Raw genomic sequence first — 12595 nt, 5'->3', positions numbered from 1 at the left:
AATCTGACTGTAGAAGAGCTGAGCGTAAATGGAGATCAACAAAACTCCAAATTCATCTAGAACTGTACAAAATAAGTCTGCGAAAATTCAATGATGGCTTGTTCAAAGCAAGGCAGCAATACTTTTCTGAAATTATTGCCAAAAATGTCAACAACTCTCGCATGTTGTTTTCTGTAATTGAAAAGCTCACAACCCCCCCAGATCAGATAGCCCCTGAATTACTGTCAGCTGGAAAATGCAATGATTTTGCTGTATATTTCAATGAAAAAATACAATCAATAAGGTCAAACATCAGAACAAACCAGCAAAATCACAAAAAGCTTGAACAGCTTCAACCACTGAGGGATGAGTCAACTACAATGTTAGAGTTTATTACAGTGAACCCAAAAACAATAGAGGAGACTGTTCAGCAGCTGAATCCATCAACGTGTTGCCTTGACACAATACCCTCAAACTTCTTTAAAACTGTTGTAAAGTCAATTGTCACTGATTTGTGTCAGATAATTAACTGCTCATTCCAATCAGGCACCGTACCAAAATCCCTGAAAGTAGCTGCTGTGAAACCGCTGTTAAAAAAGAGAACACTGGATGCCTCTATACTGGCTAACTATAGACCAATCAGCAACCTTCCATTCATGGCCAAGATCATTGAGAAGGTGGTCTTCAACCAACTGAGTCAATTCTTAACATTCAACAAAATATTTGATAAATTTCAGTCAGGTTTTCGTTCTCATCACAGCACTGAAACTGCTCTGATCAAAGTGATCAATGACATAAGGTTGAACACTGATTCAGGAAAAGTATCTGTTCTCATTCTGTTGGATCTAAGTGCTGCATTTGACACTGTAGATCATACAATTTTGTTGCACAGATTGCAAACATGGGTTGGACTAAATGGAAAAGTAATGCAATGGTTTAAGTCATACTTGAAGGAGTGAAGCTATTTTGTAAGCATTGGAAACTTTGAATCTGACAGATTACCAATGTCCTGTGGGGTTCCTCAGGGATCTGTTCTTGGACCCCTTCTGTTTAACCTTTACATGCTTCCTTTAGGACAAATTTTACAGAACTGTAAGGTTGATTATCAGAGCTATGCAGATGACACACAACTATATCTATCACTGAACCCAGATGACCATGGTCCCATTGAGGTGTTGTGTGACTGTTTAGAAAAAGTAAACTGCTGGATGAGTGAAAACTTCCTTCAACTAAACCATGACAAGACGGAGGTGATTGTCTTTGGTAACAAGGAAAAGAGGACTGCTGTCAGCAATTATCTTGAGTCTCGATCTTTAAAAGCTAAAGACCAAGTCAAAAACCTTGGTGTTCTGATTGACTCAGATCTTACATTCAGCAGTCAGATCAAATCTATCACAAAAACAGTCTTCTACCACCTAAAGAACATCTCCAGAGTGAAAGGTTTAATGGCTCAGAAAGATCAGGAGAAACTGGTCCATGCTTTTATCTCCAGCAGACTGGACTATTGTAATGGTCTTCTGACAGGAATCCCCCAAAAGAGCATCAAACAGCTACAGCTGGTTCAGAACGCTGCAGCTCGGGTCTTAACCAGAACAAAGAGGTCAGAGCACATTACTCCAGTTTTAAAGTCTTTACACTGGCTCCCAGTCAGCCTCAGAATAGACTTTAAAGTTCTGCTGCTGGTGTATAAATCTGTGAATGGGTTTGGTCCCGAATACATCAGTGACATGTTAGTCAGGTATGAACCCAGCAGGTCTCTCAGATCTATGGACACAGATCAGATAGTGGAGCCCAGAGTTCACAGTAAACATGGTGATGCTGCTTTTAGTTGTTATGCTGCAAAGAAGTGGAACAAACTGCCAGCGGAGCTGAAGTCAGCATCCAATGTGAACATTTTTAAATCACAGTTAAAAGCACTTTTTTTCTCTACTGCATATGATTGAGAGAGAGATTTTTTGTCATGTTATTGATGTAATGATGATTTTACTGATGATTTTAATTGATTTTACTGATGATTTTAAATGTTCTTATTGATTTAAATGTTCTTATTGATTTTAAACAATTGAATGTTTTATCATGTAAAGCACATTGAGTTGCCTTGAGTATGAAATGCGCTATATAAATAAATTTGCCTTGCCTTGCCTTGCCTTGCCTTGCCTTATTTATAAATATACTTATTTTAATTTATAAATTAACTTCGAGCTTTTTTCACGTGAGTTTGGGTGACTTGTGTGAATCGTGCAGATCCGAAGAGGTTTTTTTTGGGGTGGGGGGTGTATGCGTGTAACGTTTTAGCTTCACCAAACTCACCTGTAAAATATCTGGTGCTAGCTAGGGTTGAGCCAGATGCTCGTACGGATAAAGCATTTTTGACGAGTACGAGCATGATAAGAGTAAAACCAAAGACAGAGAGTAAATCTGGTCAATATCTGTGCTCGTGCTGAGGGAAAATCCTCATTGGTAACTGGCTGTCTTCATGCTCTGTGATTGGCCAGTCACACACAGCGCCCGCCCCCCTCTCACACAGACAGTGACTGAGGTGAGAGACGGAGGCGAGCTGACGCTCACGCTGCTCTTTTCAGTCGCCGGTTTTCTTCAGCTCGCCTCTATTTCTCTGATATTTAAAGTTACTTGGTGAACTTGTTTCGTAACGTACGCGGTGCATTTGACAAGACAGAGTTAAAAACGGCGCGTGCAGCCTCGGTCACTGCCCCGTTTTTTTTTTTTTTTTTTTTAAACGTCTGCTCTTAGTTTCAGCTGGAAAGCTTTGCGTGCTTTTCAGAAGAATACAGTGAACAAGACTGACTTTTTATTATTTATTAGGGATGTAACGATTCACTCAACTCCCGATACGATTCACGATGCTGGGTTCACGATACGATTGTCTCACGATTTTTTCATTTACAAAATGGGACTGGACAAATTTTTTTTTGGGAAAAAAAACTACAAATACTGTATTATTTTCCTTTTATTTTTCATTGTCAAAAGAATTCCTTGATAAACTATTCAAAACAATGCAATTTAACTAAAAATAAATCTTGAATTAAATAAATAAAGGAATAATACAAATGAAAATGAAGCCTATTAATTTAAGTTCTGGTTCTATAATAAACAATGCAAAACTGCATAATAGTTCTTTTTCTTTTTAAAGTGCAACTGAAAATGTATTTTGTGCCTTAACAATTGGACTTTAAAAAAAAAAACCGTCATTGCACTGATTTATGTCATATTTGTTTGGACCAGCAGAGGGCGCTGGTAACACAGTGGTAGGTTGGCTTGCAGATATTCTAGCAGTGAAGAAGAGAAGCTATGCTAGCAGACAGAGCTAATAGAAAAACGTGACTTTTACAGATATTCAAGTAATATTACAGATATTCTTTCGGTGCTAAAGGGGTAATGAATCATTCATTAACATATTTAAGAGTAGAAGGCAGCCAGAAAGAAAGTATTAGCAGACTTCGCCCGCCGCCAACACTTCTGGATAAAAAAAGTACTGCGATTCAATTGTCAGAAAATCGATATCAACCGTGATACCTATGAATTGATTTTTAACTGCCTTACGATTAATCGTTACATCTCTATTATTATTATTTATTATTATTATTATTATTATATTTACCCTAACCCTGTTTCCATACATACTGGGTACTAAAATGTAATGATTTTCCTGTTTTATTTAGTTTTTTCCTGTTACTCAGGGCACATCACCATTACGTACGGCAAAATCAACGAAGACTAACTCTCGTGTTGGGCAACCTCTCAAATAAGGTGAGTACATTTGATAGTATTGTCAATTGTTGAAGCTTAATAAAGCCACAGTTTTCTGCTAAAATGTTAGATTTTATTAAATGTTGATTTGGTTTTCCTCTCTTTTGTAGGTGGAACATGTGAATGGGTGTATGGGAATGTAAAGTATGTAAAAAGTCAGTTCCAAGTAGGTATGAATTGCTTAAACATTCCAAGCTAAAACATGGCCATCATGGAAGCAGGTTCAGGCATTGCTGCCCATATTCTAATTGTCCATGCACATTTAGACTTTGGAACAGTCTTTTGAGTCATATATACCGTACTCACAAAGCTCAAACATCTTTAGAACCATCCGAGTTATCTCTATATTCATGTCAGTTGTGTACATGTCCTAAACTTGCAAATGAACGAGATTACTTCAGTCATGTAAATGAACATTTGAGAAGACATGAAACTGTAACATGCATGTTCAAAGGTTGTTCTTTTAAAACTAGCATTTACAATACATTTCATACTCATAAAAACAGGAAACATAATCCCCATACTGTAAATGATTTTAGAGCTGAGGTTGTTAGTGTTGTTGCAAGGTTACATGAATCAGACACTTCAGTTATTGATGTTTCTTGTGCAGCAGACACAGATGTAGAATCTGAAACAGATGTAGATACACATGCCTCTAGTATTGAAGATCTTCCCAAAGTTATTGAGCAGAATATAGCGTCAGTTTTATTAAAGTTGGAGCACGTTCATTTTGTACCAGCTACAGCCATTGATGAATTACTTCAGGAATTACACTATCTGTTAAGCTCTGTATCTGTACCAGTCACATTTAATAGTCTGTGTAACGTCCTTAAAAAATGTTCTGTTACAGTCAGTGAGTCAGTTGTCAAGGAGCTTGCTGAAACAGTGTGCAAGTCCTGTCCTTTAGTTAAAGCCTTTACAAAAGATGGCCCCCTAGCTACAGCCTACAAAAGGAAACAGTATTATAAAAAACATTTCAATGTGGTAAACCCAGTTGAGTACATCCTTGACCTTAAGACAAATAAGACATACCAGTATATTCCTATTTTGCCATCTCTTCAGCGTCTGTTAAGTAATCATGACATTTTAGAAAGTGTAATCCATACACACAAGATACAGAAAAGTACCTTGGATGTAGTACATTATAAATCAATAAGGGATGGAATTTACTCTAAAGAGAACATTTTTTTTTACTGGGGAGGATTTGAAATTGTCAGTGTCTCTATATGTGGATGACTTTGAGGTGTGCAATCCCTTAGGCACATCCAGAAAAACTCATAAACTTTGTGGTGTGTATTGGATTTTGAACAATTTACCACCTGGATCACATTCAACTCTTTCTTCCATCTACCTAGCAGTTTTATGTAAGAGTACTGATGTTAAGCTGTATGGGTATGAAAAAATTTTGGAGCCCCTTTTCCAGGATTTGATCATTTTAGAGAAACATGGTGTTTTTTTTACAGGTCTTGGAGAGTTCGTGAAGGGCACAGTCCAGTCAGTCGTTGCAGATAATTTAGGAGCCCACGGGATTGCAGGCTTTATTGAAAGCTTCTCTGGTGTGTACTTCTGCAGGTTTTGTACAGGTGAGAAAAAAGACATTCAGAACAAGGCTGTTCAGTCAGGACATTTTAACTTGCGTACAAAAGAGCTACACGAAACACATGCAAAGTTTGCAAGGGAGAACTCAACTATCTATTGTGGAGTAAAGAGAGAGTGTTTTTTTACTAAGAATTTATCTCATTTTGATGTTACCCGAGGCTACCCTCCTGATATAGTCCATGACTTATTTGAGGGTGTTGTTCCCGTTGAAATTGCCCTCTGCATCAGTGAAATCTTCTCCAAAAAGTATCTGTGCCTTGACACTCTTAACAAATTAATTCTGAAATTTCCTTACAAATGGGGAGACAGAACTAATAAACCTCATATTATACCACGCACTTACACCTCTAGAAGGACCATTGGGGGTAACGCCCATGAAAATTGGAATCTATTGAGATTGCTTCCATTTATAATAGGAGACTTGATACCAGAGGCAGAGCCTGCTTGGCTTGTGTTGCTTGACTTAAAAGAAATAGTTGAACTCGCTGTTGCCCCTCTTCATAATAAAGAAACCATTGCCTACTTAGACTGCAAAATCACAGAACACAGAGACAGGTTCTTGGAACTTTTTCCAGCAAAACTCATACCAAAACATCACTTCCTTGAACATTACCCTCAATTGATAGAATGTTTTGGGCCTTTGGTAGGGCAGTGGACTATGAGGTTCGAGGCCAAGCATAGCTTCTTTAAGAAAGTTGCTCGTCACACAAGTTGTTTCAAGAATATACCGCTCACATTAGCAACTAAACATCAGCAAATGATTGCATATCATATCAGTGCATTACATCTTAAACCTGCTTTGGAAGTTGAAAATGTTTCTGTGTTTCCTGTGGATGTAATGAACAAGGAAGTAGCGGGCAGCCTTAGGCTGAATAACCCTAATATCAGTGATGTGCATCTTGCCAAAAGTGCAACCTTTAAAGGCATGTCCTACAAAATTGGAATGCTTATTCCATATGGTTCCACAGGTGGCTTACCTGAGTTTGCAGAGATCCTTCAAATCTGCATTGTTGAAAGAGGTTTGAGCTTTGTTGTAAGGGTATTGTGTGCATGGTATCGTGAGCATTTCAGAGCTTATGAGTTAACTACATCTCCTAATAGAGAGGTTGCCCTGGTTCATCTTGAAAACCTGGCCGATGCTTATCCACTCTGTGACTACACTGTGGGTGTGAAACGAATGGTTACTTTGAAAAGGCACATTATTGTTTAAGGTACGTCTATAATGAAACTTCTTTTTCAATGTCTCATGAAATGGGGTTGTAACAAATTAATAACCTGATAAACATAAAAGAATTTAAATTGTATTCCTCTTTAAATAATGTAAATGTTAGATGTTTTTTATATTCAGTGAGTGATGTCAGTGTAAAAAAAACCCAAAACAATATATTCTCCATTTATAATCTCCACTTCTGTCTGTCCTCTCTCCATCTTATGTATGCTCATCAGACGATGTTTACATCATAAATTGTCAATTAAAGAGGCTATCATGTTTGTTTTAGGGCAAAAACTTAAATATAGCCTCTTAAAGGAAAAATTGAGGGGAAATTTGCGTAATGTGTTGTGCAACTCTTTGTACAATTTTTTTTTTTTTTTTTTTTTTTTTTTTTGGTGACACTTCTTGATGTAAAAACATTTTAGGTGAGACATTAACTCTGCCTGACACTCGCTATTGTATTTGTGCAATGTAACATTACTTCATTGTTTTCGAGGTAAATACAGAGACTGCTTGTAGAAAAACTTATCATTGAAGGCAACTCACATCAGCGGTTTTGCATGAATTTACCTCTAAAACTCTCTCAAAGCATTCCGTTATCTCATAGCATGGTGTCACAACTTGCCCACCAGAGCGTTTTTAGAATAGTTGGATTGTTTATTTGATGAGGGGAAACAAAGATATCCCATAAGCTTCTGTAGCATAGCTCTGAGCAGCTTTCGGCTCTGCTCCGGCGTTCTAAAAATAGCTGGCACCGACAAACGTAATAAACCCATTCCTAAAACTTTAGGGATTATGGCAATGTGCCAATTTGCCAAAATGTTGAACTATCCCTTTAAGTCAGACAGAACTATGACCATAGTTGAAGTTCTTAAATTAAGTTGCAGTAATTAAATATTATCCTAACCTTCTGTGTCCTGTATTTGTTCCCTAGAATACATAAAGTGGAAAATGTCAAGTCCTGTCCACTTGAGAGTCGTCTTAGGCGGAGATGATGCCAGAAAACTTACCCTGATGTCAGGGATGCCAGCATCTGTGGATCAACTTATCTATGAGATAAAAACTGCATTTGGACTTGTAGAGCAGTTCAGACTGCAGTATAAAGATAATGATTTTGGAAATGAATATGTCAATCTTATGTCAACAAGTGAAATAAGAGACAGGGATACTGTGAAAGTGGTATTTATTGCATGTGAAGAAACTAGCTCCAGCATTCCAGGGATTCTACCATCTTGCAGCAGCAGCACCCCACTGACATCTCCCAATACATCCCAAAGCTCTGTGAACTCAACCTCTCCATCCTTGGATGAGGATGGTTTTCCCTCTGAGCACTCGTTTGGCAGACACGATCATTTTAGATCCATCTCCAGAGTCAAGAACCTCTGCATGGCCTCCAATCTTTATTGTTCCCAAATTTTCATATTTTGCTGAAATTCTACTTCAGAGAGCAAATGCAGAATTTAGAGAAAAGGGCACTCTTCTTACCCCTCCCCCAAAGCTAAGAATGGATATTCTTGAAGGCATGGCTGAACATATCTTTAAATACACAGCATACCCCAGTGACTCCCAAATTGAAGAGGCTGCTGTGGTCTTGGTGCATGTCCATCCATGTTTGAGGGAAAGAGGAGCTCGAGCTGGCCATGAAGGATGGAAACAGTATCTAAAGACAAAAGTTGCCAATTTTCGCACAAAACTGTGCAAGATTGGATACCCAGAAGTCAGTGTAAACTCCCTCAAGAACAAACACAAAGGTCAAGAAAAAGCAGCTGCAAACATAAAAAAACCAAGAAAAGCAGAGGTTAACTTTCTCCCGTCTCTCCCTTGCCGTGAAACAAGAGAGAGTCTTGAAAATGAAAGAGTAGCACTCTTGACAGAGGTGAAAAAGAGACACAATGAGGCTGTGGTTAAGGAGAAAATGCAGAAGACCTTTTCCTACAGACGTCAAGAGGTTGTCCAGGACTCTCCTTTAGTCTCTGAGTTAGTGAACAGATGGCCTGCCTTGTTCACAGTGAGTGAGGTATGCTTTATGACATTTTGAACCCTTCTCTGCTGATTGTAAAACTGCTTTCCAAAATTATTTTAAAGCAATTATTACTTTGTTGTTCTAAGTCCTCAAATTGTCTGTCCTTTTTCAGCACAGAAAATATCAAAGCTAGAAAGTTATTACTACTTTCTTCTCCTATTAACACATTTTTCCCTATATCTTATAGATAAATGCAGAATTCATGCGTCTAACAACTTTGCCACTTCAAGCCAAATTTTTGGCAGAAGTTGACAAATACACACCTAACTTGATGAAGGTCTTCAGCAGTAGAGGAGGAGCTTCTGGAAGGAAGATCAGGCTCCTCATGGCTCCAACAACTAAGGCAAGTGCAGTAAGCTGTTAAATTATCTAGCCAGATAAGGCCCCCCCCACATAACGGCTCCTTTTTCCTATCTATCTTTATCGGTTTAAAGTGGCCCTTCCATTGCTTTTTTTTTTCATTAGTCTTGCAGTGATCTTTGGGATTAATTACAACACTTTGGGCCAAATTGAAGGAAAAAAAAATATTCTGGATCCTCGGTTTCAAGCAGCTTTAGTTTGGTGAATGGGGGCGTGGCGAGTAAAACCAAGATTTTTCCGGGTTTTTTGCGCTTCAATTACATATTCATGACTCCTTTGATTGGCATGTATATATGTGTGTATATATATATGTGTGTATGTATATGTGTATATATATATATGTGTGTGTGTATGTGTATGTGTGTGTATGTGTATATATATGTATATATATATATGTGTGTGTGTATATGTATATATATATATGTATGTATATATATATGTATGTATATATATATATATATATATATATGTGTGTGTGTGTGTATATGTGTATGTATACGTATGTGTGTGTATATATGTATGTGTGTGTATATGTGTGTGTGTATATATATGTGTATATATATGTGTGTGTGTGTGTATATGTATATGTGTATATATATATGTGTGTGTGCGTGTATATGTACAGTATATGTGTGTGTGTGTGTATATGTATATGTGTGTGTGTGTGTGTATATGTATGTGTGTGTGTGTGTGTGTGTATGTATGTGTATGTATATCACCCCCTCTTTCATCAATCTGTTCTTCCTTCCTTTCTATACCCTCCACTTTTCAATGTCCAACTTTGTTTACCTCTGCAACCTTCCTCTCCACCTCACATGGTGGGTTATTTGTGGCAGAGATCTGATAAATGCTGGAAAATGTCTTGAAAAATTGTAAGCTTTAATATTTAAAATACATTCTTTTGCAGAGTGAGGACATCGAAGTCAAGAGGGACTGTGTACTTCGAGGTCTTTTTGCTTATCTCAGTGAGGACAGCAACACTCTAATCAAGGAGTACTTGGTCAGTAATTGGATTTTTTTTTTACTGTTTTTTTTTTTTTTTTTTTTTCAGTCTTGCTATGTTTTCTCAGTTTATTCAAAATGCTCCTTGTTTCTCACCATTAGAACGTCAACTTTGAGGAAGCTAAGAGAGGCATTGCACAGACCACCATGGGACTTTATGTGATCCGAAAAGAGGGTGCTGTTGATGAGGAAAAGCCAGATGATGTTGGAGTAGTGGTTGAGGGCGTGGAACTTCTGCATAATCTTGGAAGCATCTCCTTTGGCTGTGCCATGCTTTTTGGGCTCATTTACACACTCAACCTGAGCTATCCCCAGGAACACAAATTCACATTTGAGTTCTTCCAGAAAGTGATGATGAACTTGGATGGTAAAACACTGTCCCCAAAGGTTCAAGCACTGAAAATAAAGATGCTTCAGTGAGCTCGCAAGTTAAGGTGTTGGACAGTTGAGCAAGCCACATTTGTTTGTGCTTGTTGGACATTGCCATTGTGATGTTGTTCTGCCACTGTGAACTTGTTTAACATTGTTTATTGTTCATATAATGTGCACATTAGCTCAACTGCTGTTCTGCTGTAATTTCACATTGTTAACTGTTAAATGTGTAGACGTGTTGCTATGTGTCAACATTATTGTGAAACCAGCATGCTTGGCCCTTTCTTTTAGTGAGGCTACAAGAGAGGGCAATTAAAGCTGTAGTGTGTAACAATGCAAGAGTATTAGGGCCACTAAAAAAAAAAAAATGGAATTCTGAGAAAAAAGTTAAAGTTCTTAATTTAATCTGAGAAGTCAGAATTCTGTATTTTCTGAAATGAAAAAATCTAAATTTTGTTTGTTCTGAAAAAAGTCAGAATTTTGACTTTTTTCTCAATTCTATTTTCTTTTCTTCAGTGGCCCTAATACTCTTCCGTATGTAACAAAATCAAAAGTCAATGAAAAAAACTTAATAGATCATTACAAAAACTGTTTCTGTTGGTATCTAATGTCTTTACTAATAGAGGTTTTATTTTCTTAATGTGAGCCATTTATTTTGACTAGCTGTGGGTCTGCATACATGGCAGCTGCCATGTCTGCAGCTAAAGTCACTGTTAAGCTCATCTTTACCATTTGATGCCAGTAATTCCTACACACTAACCTTTAAAGTGACACATCACCATTTGGGCAAATGTGCTCATTTTCCACCTCCCCTCGAGTTAAACAATGGAATTTTACCTTTCCACTGTTCGTCAGCAGCTTTGAGGCTGACGACCCCATTTTTGGCTTTAGTTTAGCATGAATCATTGAATCGGATTAGACCATTGGCACCTAATGCTAATTGCTAATCCGATTCAATGATTCATGCTAAACTAAAGCCACAAATGGGGTCGTCAGCCTCAAAGCTGCTGACGAACAGTGGAAAGGTAAAATTCCATTGTTTAACTCGAGGGGAGGTGGAAAATGAGTGTATTTGGAGTCACTTTAAGTCTTAATTTTTATATATGTATTTGTTTTACCTTGAATATTTGTTATATTTTGGTATTGCCATTAAAGTTGTCAGAGAGATGCCTGTTGCTTTGTGATTTTTAAGAGAAGGTAGGATAACATATTTGAAATGCATTACTATTGTATACTTTTAACACATAAGGTTTATGTGAATGTTCACCTTACCTTTAACTGAATAATCCCATAAAGTTTATTGGAAAGTTCACCTTACCTTAAACTGAATTAACACACACGGTTTATGTGAAAATTCACATTACCTTTAAGTGAATAAATGCATAAGGTTTATGTGTACCTTTGCATTAACTTTACTTAATGTATTCACACTGATTCAGCATGGTCGAAACACATTGAATTAAATAGGACCCTCACATTGAACTTACCTAATAAAATTACATGGAAAAACTTCATGTAATTAAAATACATAAACTCAACGTTTTTGCTTCAATTATTTTTTTGAGTGTAGATATTGTGTGACAAAGATATCAAAGGTTGTTGTTTTGAGAAGAGTCATATTTATGATTAAAAGTTATGATTGTATTATATTCTAAAGTTTAGAATTATCTGGCTCGTCTTCCTTTCTTTCTGTTCACAGCATAACCTTATATTTAATACTCCAAAATGTGTTTACAGCTAATTTTATTGATTATTGTTACACATCATCCTGCATGTGCATTATATACAGTATAAATGTGTAGATTTAACAAACTGTTGGAGAAATCATTTTATTAAATACAAAGTAAACGACATGCAAACAGAAAAACAAAGGTAGAAATAGTTTATTTAAATTATGAAATTAGTGAGTTGTTAAAGTGCTGAGGTGCAGCGGAGGGTCTTCTTCTGCAGAGACGTGATGATGAGGGGTTCGAGTAAAACCCAAAATTCCATGGTAATTTTGAGGGTATAAACATGCATATAAACACATTACTGGTATATTAACCCATATAAACCAAAAAATATAGAAATGGGACATTTTACTGCTGCAAATGTGTAACATATTACTGGTATTTTGAGAACAGGACACGTGTAGATTTCTGAGCAATTCATTATAGTTGTGCAGGACTAACAGGAACTCCACATACTGAAAATTGGTATTGCCACATGTGCACTAACACGACACGACCTAAGAAGAGAAATAAAATAAGATTAAAAATAAATAAATAGTTGCAACAATT

The 12595-nt window shown here is 37.0% G+C and overlaps 1 long non-coding RNA gene across 1 annotated transcript; it reads left to right on the top strand.

Moving 5' to 3' along the window:
• The first annotated feature begins 8432 nt into the window (after positions 1 to 8432).
• LOC114479380 (uncharacterized) lies at positions 8433 to 8890 on the top strand. The gene is made up of 2 exons (XR_003675987.1): positions 8433 to 8576; positions 8770 to 8890. It is a non-coding gene; the product is annotated as an uncharacterized LOC114479380 (long non-coding RNA).
• The last annotated feature ends 3705 nt before the right edge of the window (positions 8891 to 12595 follow it).

Source organism: Gouania willdenowi, chromosome 17 (genome assembly GCF_900634775.1).
Source record: "Gouania willdenowi chromosome 17, fGouWil2.1, whole genome shotgun sequence".
In the NCBI taxonomy this organism is placed as follows: domain Eukaryota; kingdom Metazoa; phylum Chordata; class Actinopteri; order Blenniiformes; family Gobiesocidae; genus Gouania; species Gouania willdenowi.
This window is presented reverse-complemented; position numbering and strand designations above follow the sequence as displayed.